Source organism: Bombus vancouverensis, chromosome 5 (assembly GCF_051014615.1).
Source record: "Bombus vancouverensis nearcticus chromosome 5, iyBomVanc1_principal, whole genome shotgun sequence".
NCBI lineage: Eukaryota > Metazoa > Arthropoda > Insecta > Hymenoptera > Apidae > Bombus > Bombus vancouverensis.
In genome coordinates this window covers 15839787-15866578 of record NC_134915.1, presented here as the reverse complement: position 1 = coordinate 15866578, position 26792 = coordinate 15839787, and the positions used below count along the sequence as shown (strand labels likewise).

At 42.7% G+C, this 26792-nt stretch overlaps 1 protein-coding gene across 5 annotated transcripts in view; it reads right to left on the bottom strand.

Annotated features, from left to right (window-relative positions):
* The window catches only part of LOC117158660 (uncharacterized), a 267429-nt gene that overhangs the window by 90987 nt on the left and 149650 nt on the right, over positions 1–26792 (bottom strand). For 3 of the 5 annotated variants that reach the window (XM_076618345.1, XM_076618344.1, XM_076618348.1), the window contains exon 2: positions 10201–10260. The exons of the other annotated variants lie outside the window; for them this stretch is intronic. The gene's annotated coding sequence lies outside the window, so the exon portion shown is untranslated. The remainder of the gene's footprint in view (positions 1–10200; positions 10261–26792) is intronic. 5 annotated transcript variants of the gene reach the window in all.

Here is a 26792-nt window from a genome sequence, read left to right as displayed (position 1 = left end):
ACGCTGTTACGTCTACCAACGGCATTTTTCACCAGTCACCGGTTAACGATACTTGCCGGGAAACGCGCGTTCGGAATAATTAACGCGCGCTCGTGCGATATCTTACGCAGCGCAACGGGAACGCGATCGAAAGCGTTGCGGATCCCTGTTACGTATGGCAATTCTCGTGCAAGCAACGCTCGGATAATACAGCTGCTGGCGCAGAATTTGGAATTTTAAGTAATAAATTCAGCAGGGTAACCGCACGCTACGAGATAATTACGAGAGTCTTGGAGTTACGGTATAACGAAGATACAGTGACTAGGGAAAATATCGGCACACCGTTTGTCTTCATCGTAGCGATTATACGCTGATCGATCGAGTCCAATCGTATCAGATTTCGCACCATTTGCTGGCGCTTTTGTATAATTAGAAAATTTTGACGAAGACGAAACGCGCAATCCGATAGAAAGAGAAACGCTTCGTTGAAGAATAATATCGCGTGCCGATACTTCTCGCAGCGGTTGTGCGTGCAACGACTATTTTAGGATTAAGAATTTGAACAACGTAAATAGAGGTAAAAATATCTCGCGCGTACATCGAAGTGAGGAAACGACAGTTGATTGCGAAACGACGATATTCTGCCGATCCGCGTCGATTAGACGCGACGAGTTTAACGCTCGTCGCGTGATACGCAAATCGAACGCGTTTGAATCAAACGCAAGCGATGTAACGCCTCTTTGCCTCGCTCAACGAAGAGAAATATACGATTCAAATAACGACACGAATTATTCGCGGTTAATCCATGAAACCGCTAATGATATCGACACGTTCGATGTGTTACGCTATCGATATATACGTACGTGTGCAGTTTCAATTATCCATACATAATCATTTCGCATAGGTATTTTCGTTAAAAGTCTTTTTTTACACCATTGTTTTTTTTTTCCTGTGATTTACGACCTTCGTTTTATTTCACACGGAAGTAACGTTTTTCCCTACGATTTCTTGCTCCGTCGAGGAAATTCCGTGCCGCCTGTTATGTACCAACGATTTCGCCGAGAATACGATACACATTTTGCGTCGTCGTCGCCTCTGCTCCGTCGATCCATTCGTTGTTTTCCATCGTCTCCTCTGCGAACGTGTTAAAATCTCGCGACAGATTGCTATTAAATACGATTAATAAATGTTTGACGTTACTATACGATTATTATATGCACGCGCGTCAACTTGAATCTTTTCCTCGTCCCGCCTACCGTACAACGATAGCGGAGAATACGTAACGAGAGAAAGATCGAGGCCACAAAAGGAAAAAGGTCATCTCGTTCGGGTTTCTATGATAAAACAAAAAGAAGTGGAAAAACGTAGAGAGATGATTTGCGAAATCGGTTTAACGAAGCTTTGCACGCCGGTAATGAGTTAATAAATGGAGCCGCGAAACGAGCGCGTAAAACGAATACACAATAGCGAACGCTAACGCCGCTATGTAGGGTAACGATTGCTCGTTCGCTGAATTGTTCCCACAGTAATGCATTTTTCTTTGTCCGTGGTGGAGCGCCGCCGGTGCCGATCGATCGCGGGACGCCTGACGAAACTCGCCTCGTTTCGCCATTTCGTATTTACTCGCCTCTGGACAATCGGTACCTGGCGAAGAAACTGTGGCAATCCGTGCAAGCGATCCGCTTGTTCCGCGAAATAAACGTCCCCTTTTTTTGCCACCGCGAAACATCGCTGGATCTCGTCAATTACATTCAATAAAATCGAATCCTCCTCCGCGGGCAAATAACCGCAGTTGCTCAATTCGGCTAAATCGATTTAATCTCGATTAAGAGGAATAAAAGCAGCAAGAAATAAATACACAGAAATAAATCTAGAGAGCCGAAGGGAACGTTCTAATGCCCGTGTAGATGTATAAATAGGACGAGAAAGATGGATTTCAGCGGTCGGTTTCAAAGCGAAGTATCTGTTTCCAGAGGAAAAAATTCATATTTTCCTGCAACCTATGTATATACGTAGAAATAAGCGAAATAAAATCTTTTCCCACAATCTACACCGACTGTGAAAAACGTTTACATACCGTGGCATTTATTACGGCATCCGTATGTTACGTTGATCGAGTCTCGTGTCGTTTAACGATAGAAATTCGTGCGACTATGAGAGATTTGATGCTACGAAAACGAACGAACAGAGGCTGATTGGTAAAGCGTTTCAGTATGAAATAAGGGCGTGTGCAAGAAACGATGGAAATAAAAACAAGACCTCGAATCGTTCTACGACTATCATTTTCTGCGAAACGTTTTTTCATATCTGCGGTCAGTTGGCGTTGCAGTTTGCGTGGCGTCCTGAAATCCATATACGGATCAGTCATGAAAGGGTTAATTCGAAACGCAATCAATGAAACGATCAAACGGCTAGCGACAAGTTGCCTTTTGTAGTCTCGGCACCAATTATATTCCAGAGCAGATTTTTACAGCGAGCCAATAAGTGAGATCCCTTTCAACCGCGAACGGGTACAATTATTAAATCAACCGTGTTATAGGGCAAAACGTGAGAGCGAGTGTGAAATGAAATAGAATGCGGTCTCAGTGTCAGGTACATATTTCATGTCTCGACCGGTGCTTTAAGTTCGTTTATTGCGTCCAGTTGGCAGGACTAGGTGGAAAGTATGTGAGACCTGACGATATTGCCCCTTGCCTTGTGAATCATAATGTTCGTTTTACCATAACGTTATATATGCACCGCGCACCGTAATTACTCGAGCGCTATTTTCGATAATTTAAGCGCAAGATATATATATATATACATATATAATAATAGTAATAATAATAAGCAACGTACGATGGAATTAGAATTAGTTTTTGACAAATAGCCGTTTCTCTGCTGCTTTATTATTTGTAATAAAGTAGAAGATGTTGCGAAGTTGTTAAGTATAGGTGTATAGGGAAACGGTAGCGAAGTATAAATTGTAAGATGCGAGACGGAAGATATACGAAGAACAAGGCTGGTAAAACGTAACGACATAACCGATTACGAGATAAAGCGTAGTAAGAAACTGAGAAAATACTAAGATTATTTGCATCCACCGTCTCGTCCACTTAAGTTATACTTTCATAGGAATTATCCACATCACTGACGAAACAAGTTACATCATACGTATCTCGGCAGTTTTTTCGACAACCGAAAAAAAAAAAAAAAAAATCCGTCTGACAAAAATAGCTGACATTTATACCTATAATAATAGATTTCAAGATACGATAATGAAGCTTTAATCGTACTAGTTCGCGCCGTACTATTATCGAAAATTCCTCGGCGATACTAATTACAAGCATTAGCAAGTAAAATATGTTTTCCGATTCCAGTAGACGATTAAGACAGCGACTGGAAAGACACTACTCGGGATGTAAATATCACCGAGCATAGATTTCGCACCGAGATTTATAACCGCCTACGCTTCGAATGGGAACGCATAAACTTGGATTATGGAATGATAAGAGGCATTTTTATCGGCTCAAGTGGTGAATTCCAAAACGGTACGAGTCTATATATCTATTAATATCTTCGAAAAATCAAATCTTTCTGTCTCTCTTGATTTATTAATCCGCGCTGTATCGCCTATATTTTCAACGCTATTGGACCATCAGCTTTTCCTTCTTCCGCGAATAAAATGGTACTTTTATCGGTCGGTCTACTGGTACATCGACGCTTAACGATATCAAGCGAGAAATTTGGACAACTTTTCTTTCGATATTGAAATCACATCGGACAAACGCGTTGCAAAACTATTGCGGTAATCGAATTACGTTCGACACAACCCTAACTTGTTCCACGTTATCAATATTAGATCGACATCGAGTTACAACGACGAACGATACACGGTTGCAAGTTTAGGTTGCTATATTCCATTGCCAACTGAATTACCTTTTACGTCGGTCAAATGGTACACTTATGCGTTTAATTAATCGTAGAACGAGATTTTCGGTGTATACAAATTTCTGATAACAAGCGTGTCATGGATAAAGTGCGATAAGTATTTATCGATTATTGTGAAAAACTAATTTTTTACGCACCTACGATTAGCGTATCGCGACTGAAATATTAGGCCATAATATGGCAGGAGAAATATCGGACATCGATTTCTACAAGCAACGCTATTAAAACTACGTGGAGTGCGATCGTATACCGAGGTATATGCGTCAAATGGAAAATACGAGTCGTGTAAGGTCGATACGATAAAGTGCTTAAGTGGTCGGTCAGAAAATCATAGAACACGTCAAATTCATAAATACGCGACGTGAACAGACAGTCGTAGAATGCACACGTCGTACACGCAACGCAGCAGTGGCTCGTCAGTGTTCAAACTTCATCCTCCCAATTGATTCTCTGCATTAAACGAATCCGACAGCCGCTGTTGAAACGATCGTCGGTAAAAGCACCGCGTGCAAGCGAGACGGTTTCGTACGTCCCGACTCTCGCTGTTATCTCTTCTATCGACCCCATCGAATACGCCTGCGACGAAGAAAACGGAGCACCGACGTACGAAGCGTGCTCGTCCTTCCGAGCACTCACCGATCGATCGAAACTTCGTTATATATAAAACGAGAAAGAAAGAAAGCAACAACTGGAGAATAACTTTGGCTTTGTCTATATCCGCTGAAATTTGGACGCAAACAATTACTCTTAACCCCAGAATTAGTATAGTTGGATCAGATCGAATTAGGCGGTATCGCTAAATCAAACTATCGTAATCACGCGCGACCCGATAATATCGATTAAAACTTTTACGAAACTTCGCTGTCCTGTGCCTGTGAAAGAAGCAACTGATCAGTTAGGATCGATTATAATAAATAAATAAACAAATATCGCCGATATAAGAATTATCGGTGCGCTATTATATCTTGGCGTCCGGATTCGACGCTAGGAACGCGGAATACGATCGAAGGCAGGCGATATAAAAATGATATTTTCAGGAAACTTACCTCTGATACCTGGTGTATTACGAGAACAATCAGCACCAGGAATCCAGGCAATCGAAGACAGAACGATCGATCCGTTAGGATCACGAGGCAACCAGCCAGCCAGCCAAGCAGACAGGGTGGTAAAGAGCGTTAGAGAGCGAGTGGGAGGCGAAGAAAGGGAAAGAGAGCATCGACTTTATTGCAACCGAACGCGGCCTCGGTGTCAGGTACATACCAGTCAGGTATGCTTTTAGCCTATTTACCGTGGCCAACCGACAGAAACGAAACGAAACGAAACGAAACGAGCACGTACCACCGTCGACGATGGCGACGTCGTCGGCTCTCCCGTTGCTCGCCTGCTTGCGCAACCATTGCCAACGTGAGCAACAGAGACGAAAGCTATCCGTACGCCTACATCGCCCGGAGCTGTCATGAGCTGGCTTAGAGGCTGGCGCGGCTGCAAAGAGCCGTGGCTGGATATCGCGGTTGCCTCAACCGGCTCTCTCGACTCCATCGTCGTCGAGGGCTTGGCACACAGCCACCGAACTACCGGCTTCGTTCTTTAGTAGTTAAGGATCTCTTTTTCTTTCCTCGCGTCTCTCTTGTTCGTGCTTCCGCGAGAAATTCGTGATTTGTATTTAATATGACGCGATACGCGAACCGAGCCGTTGCCTCTTTGTTGGCCGGAGTCGCGCGTTGGATCGTGCTCGGATAGTTGTACGGATTAATTCCGCGAATGCACGACCTCGCCGTGCGTAGATTATCTTTCAGAGAATTGCGAGGCCGCTTTAATGGCACGCTTGTACGTTATAGATCAGTTAAATGGAGATTAATGGTTTACACGAGTTTCGATGTTACGTCGATGGGAGAAGGGTGCGACGAGGTTGCGATGTTCGTTGGTGGTCTGCTTTTTCGGTGGTGGATCGAGAAGAGAATTAAGGTGTCCTTTAGATTCAGGCTTTCGCGTTGCCGTAACGTTAAGTGAAAATTAAGTGGGTCACTTTCATCCGATACGAAAGAATTTCGTAGCTTCGGATCGTGGCATTTGTTGTACAATTTTTTCACGCTGGGTCGAACGAGGAGTCTCAAGGTGCTTTTTTGCTTTTGATTTTTAAATTGGAACGAAGTTAAGTGGGTCGAGTAGTCTTGCCGATTGTAAAAAGGAACTCTCTACTTTTAGTTGTTGAATTTACAACAACAGTGTCGTAACGGTGATTCGAGCGAAGATACTTTAGCTTCCATTGGCATCGATGTTTCATTTTTGAAATACCCTAACGTTCGATATTAGGTTCAACGTCATGAACCGCTCGAGAGTCATGCCAGTCAACTCAAAAACAATTACCTTCTGTCATCCTCGATGTTCTTCTCCTCTCGTTTCCCTCGTAAATTAATTTGCTCCTTCAAATATTCTTTCTCTTTCGCTTTCGTCGCAAAGCGAGCGATTCGTCTAAATCAGCTTCTACTTTTCCTCTCGTCGATGCTACGCGAATCTGTTTAATCGGCAAATAATTAGGGACCGATGGAAGAATTAGTTAGCGATTTCAAAATAGGAGGAACGCGTCTCGCGGACGTTAAAGGGATCCGTTAATATTTGATATCGTTAGTCGGCGGCGTGCTCGCAATCGGAGATCTTACATTTTTGCAGCAACAAGCCCGCGCGACGGATATAAATGGGCTGCAAGCACGAGGAGATAAATTCGTGTCAGGCAAGAAATTTCGCGTGCCGGCGATTGAGAAACCCCGAACGGGAACGAGCAACGATCGGCAATATCTGTATCGTTGAAAACCGATTCGCCTAACCGCGATTTCATAAAGCCTCGCATTTTCCCTGCTCACGACTAATCCTCGCGATTAATACTCGCGATTAATCCTCCGGCTTCCCCTTTAATTCCTTTAATTCGCCATCAATCCAATTACAACGCCGATAGAATTTCAAAATCTTCCACATGACACGTACGACGCGAATATAAAACTCGTGTACGGTAAGCGTTCGAAATAAGAGGTGTCTTAAGACCTTTGAGCAGCAGCAACGGCAGCAGCGTATGCACACCATTATGGCCTGATCGTGCACGTAACCGTTTCCACATGGGTTTCCGTACGTCCGTGTAACAATCGTTAAGTTACGTGTGTATAAGTGGATAGAGACCCGGTTGCAAAGGATAGGCTGTCTCTCCGTGGCCGCTGACCGTTCCGCGAAACTAGCGCGGCGATTTAATCATTATCGGCAATCTAGCCGAGCGGGCAAAAAGAAAAATCTGGGTCAGACGCGAGCGCACGAGCACCGGCCACCGGGAACTCTCTTTCGATATTCGCGTGCCACGAAAGAAAGTCGTCGTGGACACTGGAAATACGGCCGGATCGAAAGGAAAATTTCGTTTCGGCACCGTTTCGACTCGTTCGCGAGAATCTCGTCGCGCTTCGTGACCAACGGACATCGTCTTTCCGAAAAGACGCGCGCTGTACACCGTACACGATAAATGGCACCAAATATTTATAGAAGTTGCGAATCCCGAGACGACGCTGTAAAATCAAACGACTTATCGCAACGCATGCGAGAAAATATGCAACGATCCGAGTCGACGCTTCGGTCTACCCAATTCCCAACAAGATACACCGTCGCCACTTTTTCCCCCGCTCTCTGTTGCAATTCGTCTCGTTTATCGAATCGAACCGGCGAAGACGAATGCAAAGATATTTCAATCGTTTTTCCCATCTAAACGGCCGGACGTTTATTGCCTCTTAAACGCAGAAGAACGGCAGAGGTGGCATAATTAAAATCCGCGGCAGCACGAGCAAAAAGCTTCGAGATTCTAATATGGCGAGCGTGCAGCAAAATCGGCTGGCCGCTCGTAAACCGTGTTTACTGAAACGCAGAAATACACACCGGTGAGCCGATTTTACGAGCGTTTTAATAATCATTTACCTCCGGCAGAGCGATGGTAATTAGTAGCGACGGGCTCGAGCACGTCGCACGCAGTTTCCAACAATCGCCCACCAAGGTTCCAGCCTTTCGTAAGTATCTCGAGAAAAGCAACCAGCCGACGTATCTTTAATCGGATTCGAACCTAAGTGCTTTACGGCTGTTTTACGTGTAATCGTTGCCAACAATGGCGAAACGAAATCTCTGGTAGCGCAGCTGATTCGGATTTACGAGTACGTATCGAGCTCGGTGCCATCGCTAGTAACTAGCACGAATCCTCTCGATGAGTAAGCCGTGGCTTTTTTCCACGACCTATCGGCGGATTTTTCGCCGTGATTCCGCGTAAACGATTACCGTTTTAAATGCATTTCCTACACCAACGTTAACATACATCCTTCTGCTCTCTGGCGTCCGATTTATCGCGACGTACTTGATAAATATTTATTAACGTTTAAGCGGATCGAACTTCGCTGCTGGGAATTAGACGGAAAAGACAAAAACAGGTAATGAGTTAACGCGAGGAGGCGTTTCTAGTTTCTACCGTCTGCATGCGCATGGTATAGGTCGTGACAAGTTGCGTGCCATCGTGAGCAAACTGCCGCTTAAATACACCATTTTGTCTTACGGACGATTTTTCCCAGGCAACTCGATCCTGCACATTTCATAATCGATATATTCAGACAAATGAGTAACTACTTTTAACGAGCGCTATATATGTGTTCGCGTGTGTGCGCGTATTGCCGCCTCGCGTCTCGTTCGGGCGTTGAAGTCTCCGAGACAATCGCGCTTATGAGGAGACTTCGATGAAACTGTATAGGTCTGTAAATACTTCGGCCTATACTTTATACGATGAAATCAATTCGACGGTTAATTGTTTCTTTTTATCTTGATTATTTAAAAATTTTTCGACCATCCATAGGCGTGTATCTAATAAAAATTGATTATTACGATTTTATATTTGCAATTTTGATTGATCGGTCGAAACAATTTTCACCGATATCGTTGGTAATGTTCGATGTTTTTCTGAGTTTAGGTCCTTCGTAATTAGCTAACGATTATCAAACCAAGATAAATATTCCGACGTTTAATCGTTGCCCTTCTACCCTACGAAAACTCGCGAAGAAATTCAAGTAGATAGAAAAAGTTCCAAGATGAAAAACCTACGTTGGCAGAGAAAATCGTAGAAAATATATTCAGCTATTTTTGCAATTTGGATCACGACTCGCGTATTATGCCTTGCATTTGTCACGCTCTTTCAGTTAACAGTCGACACGCATTTAGGTATGTACGTAGGTTTCGCGACTAGCCTACAACGGCGCAAGGTTGTCGAAACTTCACTATGTATCTTTAATTGACTCGCGTGGGTTTAATCAAATAACGCCACAGGGTAAAACATCAGCCCACGCTTTCTTCTCTCATTACGTGGATCCACGTTTATACCTACTACGCGTGCGTGAACAGGACGGTGTTGCGTGCAATTGATTACCTCCACATTTTATTACATTTTTTTTTCTTATAACGGCCTATTTAACGATTACGTTCGCCGCGGTGAGATACGTGATGAAATTCAAGGCACGTTTCCGTGGAAGTACGACGACTGAGAATTCCTACAGTCTGGACCAGGTATGAGTGTTCGTTTTAAACTTGAGTTTATAATGTTCGAGCTAAAATTAGCTTTTCCGCAAACTACGGTAGTCAGATGTTCGTTTCCCAAATATTTGCCAAACGAAACGTAGAATTTTCTACGTGGAATTACGCGTAGAATTTACGAAGAGAACGCGACGTATTTGAAGAAGAAAATTTGCAACAACTTGCGGAAATTTAATTCCAAGTGGTAGATGATACGACGAGAGAAATATTTTACGAGTAAAGCAAGATATACAGGGTGGTTGGTAACTGGTGGTACAAGCGGAAAGGGGGTGATTCTATGCGAAAGAAGAAGTCGAAGATACAGAATAAAAATTTAAAAATTTAAAAATTTAAAAAGTTAAAAAATTAAAAAAATAACGTCAATCGAGACAACGATCTACAGTGAGATCCGTTAAAACGAGACGCGATAAAGTGCACGCGTACCGAGCGAAGATTCAAAGTCGATTTTCTCGAAAACAAAGCCTCGAACGAAAAATTGTTATTCTATATTTTCGACTTCTTTTTTCGCGTAGAATTACCCCCTTTTCGCTTGTACCACCAGTTACCAACCGCCCTGTATATCGTCAAGATTTATTGTGTCACAAAATTCCGCGCGAAAGTCAATAAGGAAGTGATTTAGCCAACGATACGAGACTATTTTACGAAATAGCAGTACAAACAAGCTATTTCAGACGTCTTAAAGAGCAAGACAAATACCTTGAAGCACCATGAATCGCAGATTCTTCAATTCATCTTGGTAACCGTGCACGGTATCTCCTAAAATCAGAACGAACATCATTTTTACGTTTTGAAACGATAACGCGATTTAAATCATGCGAAATTAAAACTAAATTCAAGTTACTGCCATATATGAAACTTTACTGTTTCGAATAATCCTAATAATCAAACATAATTCGAACTCTTACCGCTCGTTATATGATCGTTATATTTCCTAAACTCAGTTTCTTTTAGAATCTGTTTTCTTTCGTTCGTAAATAGACCGCGGAGAACTTGAGCATGCAAGAATCTACAGAATAAACATAATATCCAAAAATACGAAAAGATATTCACCTCAGAGCGCCGTTTATAATATTCAACGAGTAAAATAATCGTCTCCTCTTAATTGCGTTCATAGATACTTGAATTTGTACGATTAGTATGATCATGCATGAACCATTCTTGAGTGTAAAAGAGCGCAGAAACGAATAGTACGATTTTACTAATTCTACGAAGCATAACACGTGCATGTGAGAATCGTTAATTCCTTTTGTCGAAGCAAACGCGAATGTTAATTACGGCAAATGTCATTCGCCGTTTACGAATCGTCAGTTTTATTTCTTCCAAGAGGGGACAAGCGATATTTCGTCGGTAACGTGGTAAAAAATGAATTTTTTCGATCGACAGTTTTGTCTCCTAAGTGCACACAACATCGAACGATCTTATCCGTGCCGTATATCGAGATAACGTTGTTAAAGAGGCAATGAAACGTGTCTGGTACCACTTAACGATGATCAACGAAGCCGGCCGTGTTGTATCGAGCTCGCGGCTATGAATTAGTGCGTCGAACGAAAGCTGTTGCGTAATTAACGGGGGTGGTGAATGAATTATGCCGTGTCTCGTACGCGGCAGAAGGCGGTCAACCAATAAATTGATTGCGTCAGGCTCGATAATCAAATTTGACAATCGTGACGGCAGGTTGATCGCCAGATTGCCTAACGTCGGCGTTGCTTTTAATTTCACGGGCTATTAGTTCCAGGCAAACATTATATATTAGCACGTATTGAGAAATATCGCGTGTTTTTTAGGGAACGTGGAAGGAACAATGAGAAGCATACTCGTACGGACAGATGATAAATTTAGGATGAGAAATATGGCAGACTGAAAATCATAGCGGTGTAAATCACGTTTTATGAATTTCAACTTACGTTTAAACGTAACAGCCATTTAATGCGATTTAGTTGATGATCGGTATCCCAAATGGAATTAACATAACTTACTGTTATGTACCGCGGGTCAACGTGCTAACGAGCCAACGCGTTAAAACGTCTTCACGTGGTCACGGAATCAGGCCGTTTAGGTCTCTGATGAAATCAAAGTTTTCCTCTTTCGCACTTTTTATCGATAACCCAAGGCAAGCTGTATACACGTATACGTATAATTGTTCTAATTTTACCATACATCGATTTCTACCACAGATATTCCATCGATATCGATTCTTATCGCGTTCTATAATATGCAAGAAACGAGTGTCAGGGTAAATTTCAATTTGACAGCCCGCCAAATCCAATTCTTTAACCTTCGTTTCTCAAATCCAAGGAACGTCGGGCGTCATGTCGACTAACGAAACTTGCACGGGAGACCGTAACACCGCGACTCGAAGCAACCATAGGAATCGTTCGGCTCGGTCATTCGCAAGAACGATCAGAAAGTCGGCGTTATATAATTAGGCTGAACAGTCGGGTCGTAATTGGTTGTAAAGTTGGCTGTGGACGGGGCAGGCAAAAAGGTCACGTTGCGCGTTTCGTCCTTGCATCTCGTTACTCTGGAACTAGACCATCGATCGTCGGACGAACGAAATCGACGAAAGAAAAAGGAGAATTCGAAGCGTCCGCGAGATAGACGGATACTGGTGACTAGCTCCAAAATAGGAGGTGGTAGCGAGCGAGAAAGTCGCAGTCGCCGACTGTTCCGAGACTTCTTCTTCGATTTACGATTTCAACGTACCGCTCCCGGGATTCCTCGAAGCGAGACTTTCCCTTGCGCGCATCGAAAACCCGCCACTATGCAGTTAATGACCGACCGCAAAAAGCACCGGCTCGTAAGAGGGAAGCGGTCGATTTCTTGCGCTTGAACGCGCCAATGCAACGGAGGAATAGCGGCCGGTGTAACGATCAAGATACTATTAATACAAAATACAAAATACGAAATATCGTTCGTCTGAACAGAAAACTAAACGAATGGGTAAACTTTGTTTAAAACTACCGTCTTGTCGGACGATTAATTTCCTCGTCGACCATCCGCGTCGTTTTTAATCGCATTGTCGCAAATCTACGAAATCGATACGTTACATTCGTTACCGATTCTCGCCGATTCGTTCTATCCGACGGAAACCGTGCGCGGATCTAAATTACGCTTCACCTTCGAGACCGTACTCCGGCAAGCGTCACATATAAATTATCGATGTTCCACTCGAGCGGAGAAATTCTGAGCGCGTTCGCGCGTCTCTGAATAATTTCCACGCGCCTAGGTAGAAATACCTGAATTTCTGTCTCGGGGGCAAGGAACGCTCTTGGGATCACGAACTCAAGTCCCACCGTACGATTCCCGATTCTCCGATTAATTCGCCTTCGAATTCTTTTCCATCCGTGGACGCCGTTCCTCTACCCGCCTTCTCCGTTCGCTCCAACTCGCCTCGTGTCGGCTGTCTCCGTTATGATAACTGAATTAGTCGCTGCTGTCTTAATCGATTACGCGCGCCCACCTTTGCGCGATAGATCGTTGATTGGACCGTCGCAGAACTCCATCGACGAGCATAAAACGGTGTGGCGATTGTTCGTTGAATAGCGGCTCGACGTGTCTGGATTTCGCTCGGCTGAACAGGCGTTAACACTTTTTGCCATCGCTGTCGAAACACCGGGTCGTAGGGCAACGTATAAATAAGACGTGGCCCCGAGAGTCTCGCGTTTCTGCGGGTAGACGCTGGCCACAGGCGATCGAGTCGACCCGCGCATCGTGAATTCTCGCGTTCTCGCGCCAACTGACGAATATTTCCTGCACGTACACAATGCCACGGAATATTACCGAGCTCGGCAGGAAATTTAAAGCAACGCGGATCGTAATTTTTATATCTGTGAGATTATCTTCGCCGCTCTGTCCACGATTGTGTACGGCGGCCATTTTTCTCGCGACGATCCGCCGCAAGAAACTGAGCGAACCGCGAATGCGCATATATTGGCTCGGCAACTGAGTGATTGCGGATTTTGTCGTTACCGCCTAATGAGAAAATCCGCAATCACTTAGTTGCCAACCCAATGGCAGTCGTCCGAGCGCGCCATGTCTTCCAGAAATACGGGCGTTCGGATTTTTGAAATAAATTTTTAAATAAATAAAGCATTTTTGCGTACTAGAAATAGCGGAACGTTTTGGTAATAGGAGTATCTCGATGAAAAATTTGTCGCGACCGGACCGTAGATCGTGTATGCATTGTAACATGCGGATCATACGCAAGATTATTCCTGCGACGAGCACGAGTAAGGAAATGTTTAGTATATGGTATTCGTTTCGATCGAAGAATCCTCGTGGGTATATTACGCGTTCTCTTGATTCGTATTTCAAGCGTATTTTCTACACCTTCGATCATACGAAATCACGTTATGTACTCGGTTTTGCGAACATCGCTTTCTTTAAACGAACACGTTCTCTCTCTTCGAGAGGTTACAGTTTATAGGAGACCTTTGCATAGCCTGGTTCGACAAAGTTTTACGTTTCCCGAGTATACGATAAATCTGCATTCCCTCTGTCAACGTATTTTACATAATTATATAGAGATGCACGTGCAAACGGGCAGAAAGTATTTAAACGCCAGAATCCATAAGCTGTAACGAACAAGTGAATTATATCGCAGTCTAAGAAACGCTGTTACGACCACGATGAAAAGCAACCCGCTAGCTTTATCCATTCCATTAGTAAAATTTCCAGAAAATCGTGTCCGCCATCATCGTGGAACGCTCGTTGCGAGTATCGACTGCACGAAGGTCGCTGAATCATTCGGCCAATAAATTATCATTGCGGACTCGGTCGTTTACTTCGACTAAATACATTTTCAATATACTATATTCGCGCGTTTGCCACGTTCAACTATACATCGACTTTTTGTCGCTTGAAATTCATGCATAAATGAGAGAAAAGCGCCGACGTACTTGTTTTACACTTTGTAAATCCTTTAAATATAAATAGAGCGCGGATATTTACGTAAATCCATGCTTTGTTGCATAGAATTTGGAGGATCGAACCTAGACAGAATCTTAGCTTACTCATTAATCTAATTATCTAAAATTTATGCAACTTCAGATTCGCAGTATTATAAATGTACTAAATTTGATTAGAAACCATTGATCGTAGATTCGATTAAAAATCTAAAAGCGAATCCGCGTCGGGAATTCGCAGTGTTATAATTGTACTAATTTTGACTAGAAACCATTGATCGTAGATTCGATTAAGAATCTGAAGCGAATCCGCGTCGGGAATTCGCAGTGTTATTTTATTTGTAAATTTGTAAATTTCTAAATTTGACTAGAAACCATTGACTATAAACGTAGTATCGGAACACTTAGGCTGTAAGATGTCGCTGCTGAATACGGCCGCTTTTCTTCTCACTTTTGTATCGTGGAAGAAAAATCGGACTCCGGTCGCCGGGATTCGAACCCGGGTTCCGAACGTTCGCAACCTAAGGCGCTAACCACTGCGCTACTGTCGTCCGACACGTATTAGTGTGGAGTGGTGATATTTGTTGTCGAGTGCCGCCACAAACCTTTGTTTCCACGATACTACATAAATTTGCTGTGCGTTCGCTGGAAACCAAGTTATTTAAGGCGAAACGACGCGAATCGAACGAGTAACCCGAGCGATCTGAACGAAAGTTTAGAGGGGGAGACGTGGGTGTTGTTTAGATTGCTCGCTATTTAGGCGAAAAAGGTAGCCGTATACGCGATGAATTGCGCGCAATATGGCAGAGATACGAGAGCATGATGAACGCGCGTTGCCACATCCTGGATTTATTGGCTTGGCTGTCACGATGAAATAGCAGTAACGGCGAAAACCAATGGGTTCGTATAAATATTAATGCTTGAAAACAGTGTTTAATCATTGCTACGAGATGAGGAAACGTGTTAATAAATGACCGGGGGGCAAATAAAAGCTTAAGCTTTTGAGCCACTCCGTCGAGGTCTTCTTCTCAACTTGGATTACGTTTTTTCAACGCTGCGCGATAACGAATGACTGCGAATTAACAGTTGAAATGTTTCTCTTTGCCTGGAAATGCTAGTTTTCCGTCGATTATGCGAGGGATGTTTTCCTCGTTAATTCCACCAAGTAGATGAAATAATTCTAACGTAGGTTTCTCGCGTGTAGGTAACGTAAGTTTGTATTTTAATCTTCCGGTAACATTGTCGGATCGTTGATAACTTGCGAGAGATTGGATCGAGTTACTTCATCTCAGAGCACTAATTCACCTTTTATATTCCGCGTGTTGCACGAGCTGCACCATTCACATTGAAATTAAATACGTTAAAATCGAGAAACTATGTTCCTGTTGAATCTAATTCGAACTACCGCTGTCGCGTACGATGCGACGCGACAACGCCGGCTGAGAGTTTCTTTTCTTTTTTTAAAGAATTCAAAACGCGAAAGATACAGAGAGTAACAGTTTCGATATATCCAGAAAAGTAAGTAAATATGATTATGTTATATCGAATAAACGGATACAGATATCGAAATTGGCTAAAGTATCGGGATACTCGAGTGTGTTAGCGCGGTTGCCCGTGTAAGTCTAAGTGCAAGCAACGACGAAGACTTGGTTTCGTGAATAGGAGAACAGAATTGCGAAACGGCGACCGGAGGTTTCGCGTCGATGGAATTGCAGGCGAGTTCAGTCGTAATTTTCGAACGGTGAAACTGATTAAGCCGTTACTCGCGTGTTTTCGCGCGCGATGTGGCAACCAGCACCGCGACGACGACGTCATTAAGGCGCATCCACGGCCGTGTGCCATATCTCGGCCGCGTTCATTGAATGCGAGATTTTGCAGCGCTGGAAGATCCATCATCCATCACTGCGGGGGATAGAAATTATCCTTGGCGAGTGGACTCGCCGGTGTGGCAATTTTGCTCGTATTCGGACTCACTGGAATTTCCATTCGGATCGACTGGTTTAAGAGAGGGTGGAAATTTATGGTGATTAAGACGAAGCAACCTTAAGGGGCAAAGCTTTCTTTCGCCTAACGAAATGCCATTGATACTGCGAAGGAAAACGTTTCGTCTGTATATTTTATCCGCAAGGTATTTCCTTTGATTTATCGATGCAAATGGTTAATTGTTTTTGCGACGAAACGTAATTTATAAGACGATCGTACGATGCATTAGAAAAGGAAGATTTGTAAAAGTCGATTTTTTGGCATCATTACACATTTCCGGTGTTGGTAGAGCAGCATTTAATCACACCGCCTGTTGTAGATATTTTTCAATAGCATGTTTCCGCTCTTTAATGACTATAATTGATTTACCGACACGGTATTTCTGTACCGGCGTAGCATTACGCGTAGACGTTCTTCCACTCGGATTCCTTAATTATCTTACACTTGGTTTTTACAAATTAGACACGGGTCATACGAATAATTACGACGTTAGATTCGTGTACTAAATTGTTCGAACACGTCGCATTCTAATACACTGTTTCGCAATAAATTACTTATTTCACGATCGAATAAAATGGGAAATTAGAAAAAAACAGTTGATAAATTGAAATCCTTAGTTTTTACCGTAGCAATTAAAATCCAATTTACGGCCGAGCTGCGTCAAACACTCTGTAACATGTTGTACATAATACAGCAGATATGAACGAGTAAACCAACATATTTCTAATACAAACATATTTTCTATACCGAGAGAATTCCATCGGTGTCGTTATTTCGTCCTATCGTTACTTACGTTCGCTTTTCTAAACGTATTTCTAAACTTTCCACAATTTTCATTTCCAGAGTATTTTGGTTACCAGTTCATCCTGCTACAACTAAAGATTCCGAGTCTAGCGATTCGACGTTCCAAACCAGAGTTTTCCAACGTTTACGCCTTCGATCCTCTTTCACAGAAAATTCCCGAAAATGTCAGCTTAAAAATCTCCCATTTTCTTCTAAACATTTCCTAATTACACGATACGATTGACATTTCCATGAGTCGAATTCGACCAACTCGTTTTCTCGTGTTCCAACGAATCGAAACGAATCCAGTTGGAAGCAGATAGTCGAGTGAATGCATCCAGTTTAAAGTAAATAGAAGCAAGAAGAGGAATGGGGCAGGAGCCGAAAAATTGTGCGATTGCTCACTCGGAGCGACAATACGATTACGGTAATCAGACCTCGTTCCATTGAATCTGTCTGCGATATTCTCGACAGACCCAACCTCCGTGTAGAAGAAAATAACACGGCTAATACACGCAGCCACGAGGCGATTACAACGGCCATTACCGCACGACAATCGGTGGGGAGTGATTTCTCGGTGACGCAAAGGATCGCTATTGTTGTAACAGCGTCGTAAACCAGGCAGCTGGCTAGTCTCTCGGTAGTCTCGGTAGCACTTTGACATTTCAGTTTCTCAGATTTATTTCCAGCATTCGAGCGTGATGCACCGGATGCACGCTAGGAAACCAACGACTGGCTGGTCGTTACGACCCACCGAGCCGCCGTGTCGTTCTTCGTTTCTGCGAATAATTCTTTGGCTAAACGCCATCATCGATCACCGTAGTTTTCTCGCTTACGTTAAGAAGATCGTTCCATCGCCTATTGAATCACACCGCGAGTATCGGCTAAATTTTCAAATTCAGAGGCTTACGTAAATCCAAATTCAGAGGCTTGTCGCGCGGTGCGACGTTCGACACGAGGTTTCGGGAAGAAACAGAGGAAAATTCGTAAATCAGGTTCGCAGGTAACGTTCTCGTGTTTCAGAGTGCGGCGCTTGAACGAGAATTCGGGACACTTCTGATCGAAAAGTGTGTATAACGCGCAGGTTTCCTAAAACTCGATATCACCGGGTATCTTCTTCTCCAAAAATCTTCCTTTCGCAAGTATCACGGGGAAGTCATTTACCTTTGCTTCGTCAGATATTGGGCCGTCATTTAGTGAAGAACAGAGCTTTCGCGTAACTTGTAAAATACTCTCGGAATAAGCGTGCAATGAGAAACTCCGCTCTTCGACGAAATCGCGATTACCAATAGATTTCGCTAAAAAGGAAGAAAAATGCACTAGAAGCGGAAAAAGAATTATATAGCGACGTAATATCTTCGAATAATATCTTCTTGGAACAGAACGATCGAAATTACAAGACGGTTCGAACGATTCTTCTCAAATTGCTCTCACAAGGAAGGAAGAAATTTCTAAATTGAAAACTACGATTGTACGTATCTTCGCTCAAATTGCTCGCATCTAATGTGCGACAAAAACATTTTTTTTTTTTTATTTAGTTGTTTACGTTCACAATTTGTCCGATTTGGACATTTGGTAGAACTAACAAAAACAATTTGTCAGAGAGAATTGACGAACAAGAAGGATCAACAAACGAGTGAACAAATTTTCTTCTACAAACGATCTTTGCTAAACCTCTTTCGATTTTCCCGCTAATTATCGTTCACGTTTGTGTTACTCGCTTGCTTGGACCGATGATATCATCGAACGATAAGAGGCACGTCGATTACTTCGATGTTTGCGCATCGCGCACGATCCAAAATCGGAAGTGGATTGACACAGATCGTTTGAACGTTCGCGAGGGAAAATTAGAATACAGACGAGCGCGGGATAATGTATCCTTGGCGAGCAGAGGGACTAATGGACTGTGCACAGATCACGACTCCGTGATTCGAGAAAAACGGACTGTAATCGGTGTCGGTGAAACGAGGGGAAATGACAAAAGAGATTTCGTTCGGAGAAAGTCCGCTGCGTTGGCTTCTACATGATGAGAGATTTTGATTGTCGCCTGTGCCAAGTAGATTGAAAATTCCGTAGAAAGGTATCGTACAAGTATAATACTTCATGTTTTCTAGACTTAATAATATACACGTGGCGCAACTGGTTGCCAGTATCGGTTCAAGAGCCGCTAAGGACGAACAAGTACGCGGACGATACCAAAAAAGTGGAGAGAAAGAGTGGAATGAAACGCGAAGAAATAAAAGGCACATTAGTTGCGCTAATGAGAAGCAGCGGTCTGTAACCTTTGGTTATTAGCTCTCAAACTAGAAATTCGTCAAAGGAAAAAATTGATAGAATTAGCAACGTCGAGTCTACGTATGCACGCGTGCGGTCTTGAAACGGAAGCGCGTTTAACAGAACGACCAGGTACGTTACGATCTCACAGGCTAATAATATACGGATTAGCGATCTGAGAATCGATAATTTTCAATAAATAACGTGTATCGCCTACATTCCTCGCAAGCTTAAAAGATTATAAGTCGATATCGAGAGAGCCACGAGAGAGCTAAGATTAAAATCGCCATGAAACCGACCAACGTCTCGAGCTTGAAATCTGGAATTTATCTTGCAAGACATTTCATGAAATTTATCTCGCGTATCCCCGTGAAATACGCTCTTTCTCTTCGAAGAATCAAGCGGTGCGTCCTATTTCATTCTCGCGCGTAACGCGTCCCATGTGCAAAACAAATTCATCAATTTCATACTAAAACGCGTCACCCTGTATATAGACAGGTCGCGTTCGCTATGCACCAACGATCGTAGCAGCGATGCTAGAGCCGGCATAGCCGAGGGCAGGTTTGCAACCGACCCAGAGAAATTTCTGTTCTTTCCACGACCGCATTGGCGTCGCGATCCTGGCTCCGGAGGGTGAAACTGCCATTCATCTCCGAGAAACGCGAATAATTTGATTAATTTAATCAATCGATTAAAAAAAAAAGTTCGTTTTTCGGACGTTGGAAAGCGGAGATCGGTTGAGAATGAACGCGCGATTACGCAAAGGGGATTGCTTCGGCGCATGTTTGAAGAAAAAGTGGGAAATTCGTGGGAAAGCTAGATAGCCGATAAATTGCCAAGTTTACGAGAAATAGTTTCTTGACGCTTGGATTACCACTTTTTTTTAATATTCGTTAATCGCTGTCGATACTCGACGGCTACGTAATCCTCGCGGTGACGATCCGTTTAAATTTCCTTTGCAAGCGTCCTAAATCGCCGAGCGTCCTGAATATTTGTTAGAATTGCAAAATAATGGTGGAAAATACACGTCGTCCTTCGCGGCAGAGGAAAGGCAGACGAAACGGGAGAAACGTCTGGATCGAGCGAGTGCAAGTTGTTAATGCGACGCGATCGTTCGTCGCGTAAAAACTTTCCACGCGGCTTCTGCACACCGAGGTGCAATGGTACAACAGTCTATGCGCGAGCCTGCGGCGCTGCAGCGGCCAAGTACCGGACTGGACTGGACCAGTCTCGACTGTTATAGCAATGGAAGACGAACAGGCGACTGGATACACTGACCCAGTGTTTCGAGCAACGCGAGGAGAAGTCGAGTGCATGCACGAACACGATGCTTCCACGCACTACACCGCATCTGTAGATCGAAGTTTATTCCCAACGACTGACACGACAACTACTACTACGATTTTCAGATCGACGACGAAGCGACAGAGTTAACCTGCGGCCACGGAACGTCGTCGGAACGAGACCCGATAACGAAAGAAACAACACGATACGAACAAAGCGTGCTCTTTGACGTTTGGATTCGCGTTAGTTGTTTTCGATGATGTTAAAAAATTTTTTAAAGGGGAAACACGTTGATCCCGGGTCGAGATTCCACTGGTCGGCCGGTGGAACTCGTACACAAAGGACCATCGGGTTGATTGCGTAACAGAAAACGGCCCACGCGCGGCTAAACCTATAAACGGCGCTCGGAGAAACTCATTATCATCGCGTTATTTATTTTCAATTGAAGCTCGGTTGCCGGTGCCCGCGGCTCCGTTATCTTTACGATCGTAAATGCATAGAGAATGGAGGGTGTAGGGGTTGCAAAAGTTGGATAAATTATCGTAGCAATAATTTCAATTGTTCGAAGGCTGCGCAGTTATGCGTGGGGCGGGGGTTGGAAAAAGTGGATGAATTATCGTAGCGATAACTTGAGTCGTTTTATCTCGAGTAATTACGCGTAGGAAACGTTGGTAAACTAAAATGTTAGTCGAGGAAGAAGAGGGAAATAAAGCTGAGATAATTTAATTCGGTGTTCGAGAGGTGTAAGAGGAATGAGAGAGGAGATTGGTTTATAATAAATAGAATAAATAAGCGACGGTAAATCAAAGTAATTAGAATAACATTCGCGCAGAGGAAAGATTTATCGAGGATAAGTTTAAAATTTGCATACTTTTGCGCGATCTGTTAAAATAATTTTTCTTCCGAGCGAGTGTTCCGAGAAACAGGACCAACAATGACTTACGAGAACTGAATGAATTATCGTGCGTGTGATTGCAATGAAATATCATCCTAGTTGATGATTTATAAATATCATACGAACATCAGGTGAATATAAGCAATGAATATGAATGAGAACTATAGAGATTCGCCGTGATTTATATCTGTTTCTTTGAATCATTTTACAGCGTTAACTAAAATCTGCCGATAAATGGAATATAACGTAACTGAAGTTGCGTCGCGTATACAGCGGCTACCAAAAAGTATTTGCTTTACTACGAAATTTAATGTACTACGGCTCGATTCTAATATAAATGACACGAAAAAACAAAATACAGCGAAATAATAGTAAATAACTAAATAATAACTAAAGTGATAAATAAATAACGATAGTAAAAAGAAGGCAGCGGTGTACGAATACTTCTTTTCCCAGTCACTGTACTTTGGATTCATGTCGTTCAACTTTATCGCGAGACTTCGACAGATCCCGAGCAGAGAAATCGATTTCGCGACCGGTCGGTCTCTCGCGAATCGATGAATTGAATTTTTCAGCTGCCCCGGGGTGTAGGAGAATCGAGGAACGATAATAGGTGGAAAGTGGGTAATATGGAAACTTGTTCTTTCATAGTTTTTCTTCTCAGCCCCGCGGGTGAGTACGTGGATCGCGCACTCAGCGCGTTTTATTGACTTCCTAATCGTAGACGTACAGAGAGAGAGAGAGAGGGAGAGAGAGAGAGAGAGACGTTGCTGAATATTGGACACGCGGCATAAGTACGATATCACGTTACGCGGAATTCCCGTTATCTCGCAACGTTTATCAGCTATTTTATCAGCTTTCGAATTATTTTACAGCTGTTTGTAACGCATTCTCTATCACCGATGAATACAAGGCGGAGATTCTTGCCATCTTTCAGAGAATTATACAACGGCGACTCTGTGGTAAGCCATCGTAACTCGTGCATTATAATTTCCTTCCGATGGAAATCCATGGGATTATATTATAATTTCAGCGCGTAACAAGAGACGAGACGAGAAAAATACAACTTATACGTCGATGCGGTTAGATCTGTGTCATCGTCTTAGTTTCTGTATTAGCGATTAATTTTTTACGATTTTATGTTTCCATATATTTAGTCACAGTTTATGTATCCAGTTATTACCAGGCCGTGAATCTTTACGTATTTATTTATTATTGTTACGTCGCGTAACACTCTACCTAGCCCAGGCCACACACCGCGGGCAAGATGGCAACCAGATGTCTTCGGATATTCACTGCGTACCCTCAACAGTCTCAAGTACCTTCCATAAATCTCATAGATTTCCTAGTAAAGGTCCTTCAAACCAAACAAACGTCTGTTTCCGAAGAATTTCCAAAGACTATTGTCTACCACGGCTTGACAAGGGAAAATTAGTTTTTCTCACGTACGATGCAACTTTCCTCCCACTATCCACTTTCTCTCGAGGGCGGTTAAGACCCTTCGTTTAACCAATTAACAACGAAGCCTATTTCCCTCACTCTCTTAACTAACATCGGCACCAACAAATCCGATGGTCCCGTGCGCTAGACACACCCATCCTTAGCTTTCCTCCGACACAGCATCGTCTCCCAAGACAGTACTGATTTTGCACCCTTCGAACGGTCAACATCCTTTAACCGGATATACACACCTGTAGATCAGTCACTCATTCATCTCGTACATACGCACCAGTGTAACTGTCTTCGTTATAAGTTGTTGGAATAAATCGCGTCTCTCCGCGAACGGTCGTAACAATTATATAAAATTGGAAGAGTTGTTAAATCGTATTATATCCTGACACAGCTCCCAGTAAACTTCACGTTCTTCGTGGTTCTGCAGTTTTAGCTACAACGAGATAATAAAAGGTAGAAGTATAGTTGCTGAAAGCAGAAATACGTTTATAGTCAGTCGTAGAGTACAGGCGCTTCGTATATTACTTGGAGTAAAGTATACGCGTAAATAAACATAAGGCGATAAACGTAAAATAAACGTAAAACCGACTAATAAAAGTAGCTTTAATTGAAATGTACAAGTAATTGCCTTATCGATGCTTGAAGTAGAAAAAAAAATATGTGAACAGGCAATAGAACTCTGCGTACACCGTTTGCAACTTTATTCTGTCAAACTCGATTTTAGACTCTGTGTAGACAGAAAATGTCTTCGTCTCGTTTTCACGTTCATACGGCGAAGCATAAAAGGTTTGCATAAAAATGCTCGCGCCGAAGTTGTACGACCAGATCGCGTCACGAGGTTTTCCTACGAATGTCCGCGCGATTCTTAAATGTCGATAGTTCTTTTCGCCAAAGTGCATCAATATGTTGCAGAATCATTTAACTTGTTTCGGTTATTCAACTTGTCGCGGGAGTCACGTTACATCCTACGCTTACATAGGCGCAGTGTCGTAAAGAATCGGCACTCGCATCGAGAAATTTTCAACAGCGACGAAAAGTCCTTTTCGCGATTCGTCTGTCGTGCTTTACGGCTTTCCACGCACATGCAAAGTGTCCAGCTATAATCAATTTTCCGATTTTAGATAGAGAAAATTTCTCTGTAATTGGGACTTATGAGAAAGTTGTTGGTATTCGCTGGCGTTGACTGTCGCAATAATTTTGCAGAATGCATTTGTTTAATTATCGTGCATGCACATTACAGACTAAAACGTAATATATAGTTATTCACCAAAGTCTTCCTAAAACGTCAACGAATAAACGTGATATTTTCATACGATCATTTGATTTCTAAGATTTTCTATTGGGTTGGATTTTGTTATTAGGTGGTAATGACAAAATCCGCAATCACTTGGTTGCCAACGTAATAGTACGTCGCGAAGATCGATATTTCCACAGTTCCAAAGATATTTGCCAGAAGCTATCGACACCATCGCCACTACGGTGGATTCTGCCGACGATAATTACGGCTACGATAATGTCACAGCGTACAAAATAAAAGCCGGATAAAATATCGTCTAACGAATCTACTTCCTATCTTTTACAGTTTATAGTTTCTGTACCAATCGATAGCAACCCGTACGCTGTCAGAGACACGCGATTATTGCAGACGTTTTCACCGTAGCGGCGCCGCCGGTTGTTGCAAATATCTCGGGAACTGAGTCCGATCGCCGGTTACGCGCCAAGGGGAAAGTCGTCGAAAATATCGACTTCTACGATATTATTGAAACATCGTCGAAATCCAGGATGTCGGTAGCTTCCTAAACGATCACCAAAGTCTTCCTGAAAATGCACCCAATAAAAATGCTACTTTTATTAAAATAGATTACGTACCTTCGTAACTGTCTTGGTAAAGAGAAACCTATCTATCCATCTGTCTATCGATGATCTTTTCCATCTGATGGATATTCGAGGTATTTTTATTTTCGTCGTGAAATCAGTAGTAGAGTCTGGAGATTGCGGAACGTAACGGATACGCCCACGCGGACACGCGTATCGAGATTACCCGGACGAGATAACGTTAAGGAGGATGAACGGGACCACCGATATCGAAGTTTATCGAACAGTGTTTGTATTCGGCATAAAGTCGTCAATTATTATCGGGGACAAGCGGAACCAGCGAGCGAGGATGCGCGGCCAATAACGAGGCCCGGTATCGATGCTGCGCCGCGAGACGACTAATGATGCAGCCTGTATCGAAATTCATGTTTTATGTATGCCGGTAACGATTTCGGGCTCGGACGATTGCATGCAACGGGATGCAAGGGAATGGAGAGAAATCAGTGACACACGAGCGTATAACAAAGTTGCTGCTTTCCTGGAACGACGTCTCTTCGATGAGATATCCTGTATCTGCTTATTGGCTGATTTTATTCAAGTCGTTGATTCAAGGTTTTTTAATCGTTGCATTAGGATAGAACGCGAAATAATTGAAATCGCGTGGCTATTTTGCAATAGCGAGGAAATCCTGTCTCTGCTCGCTTTACCGGACCAGATATAAAATGAGAATAGAAAATAAGAGAAAAAGGAGAATAACAAAATTGATCCATCAAGCGTTCGTACATCGATCGTAGATCGATCCCTCAAACGTAAAAAAATCACAAGGCCAAATACGATGTAATTATCGATAAATAACGTCGTCTATCGACGACAACCGTGCTTGAAGCATTAAACCTTTTCTTATTCGTTGAATTAATTCGTTTCGTTATCTGCATTATCACATTTTCCATTGTATTTGCCATCCTTCGTTTCTGCGTATTCCGTAAATGTTTTAACAAACTAAGTTTAAATTTTTGATACACCTGTATGAATTTCCTGCTACTAATAATTTACGTAATTGTGTAATTGATTTCGTAAAAATCAACGATTCCTTTTTCTAGAAAAAATCTTCTTCGTTCATTTATTTACTTGATCTATGATTCATCTTCTTGGGCCCTTATCTTATATATATATATATAAAAAAAAAGAGAAAAAAACGAATACATAATTCAGATGAATTATTCCCTTAATAATCAGCAGATGTACTAATTCTCGTAAACGAGAGCGTGTCATTTTAATTCGAAGGTTCTCGCAAGAGAACGACCACATTTTTCCTAGCGATTTGAGACATTTATTTCTAACAACTGACAAACAAATGCACGAATAATACGCGCACTTCTCGATAATAAAAAAATAAAAAAGCACTGGCAAGAGTACGCTCAATGGAAGACTACATATCATTCGCACTGGGAAAGCTAACGATTGTACAGCGTACACCGACAGGAAAACTGATGGAGCGTGGAAAAAACATTCGCGATACTCGCTTTAATTAGCCAACCACGCACGTAGGCGATTGTTTCGAAACGTTTCACACCATAGAAAATGATTAAAAATCGGATTGTTCTATAAACAATAAATTTTATCAATTTTCAATAAATATTTCACTGTACTCGTTGAATTTATATTCGACTTGGCATTTACCACACTCTGGCCGAACGTGTTGAAAACGCATGTGGGGGCGATTCTTCCAACACGTTCCACGTTATGGGAAATTATAAAAATTAAATCGTAGCGAGAACTATAAAGCGCGTACGTACGGAACAATAAATTTAGCTGTACTTCGATACTCGCTGAATTTACATCTGTCTCAACATGCACACGATTTAACAATCGGGATGATGTGTTCGTAATACTGCTAT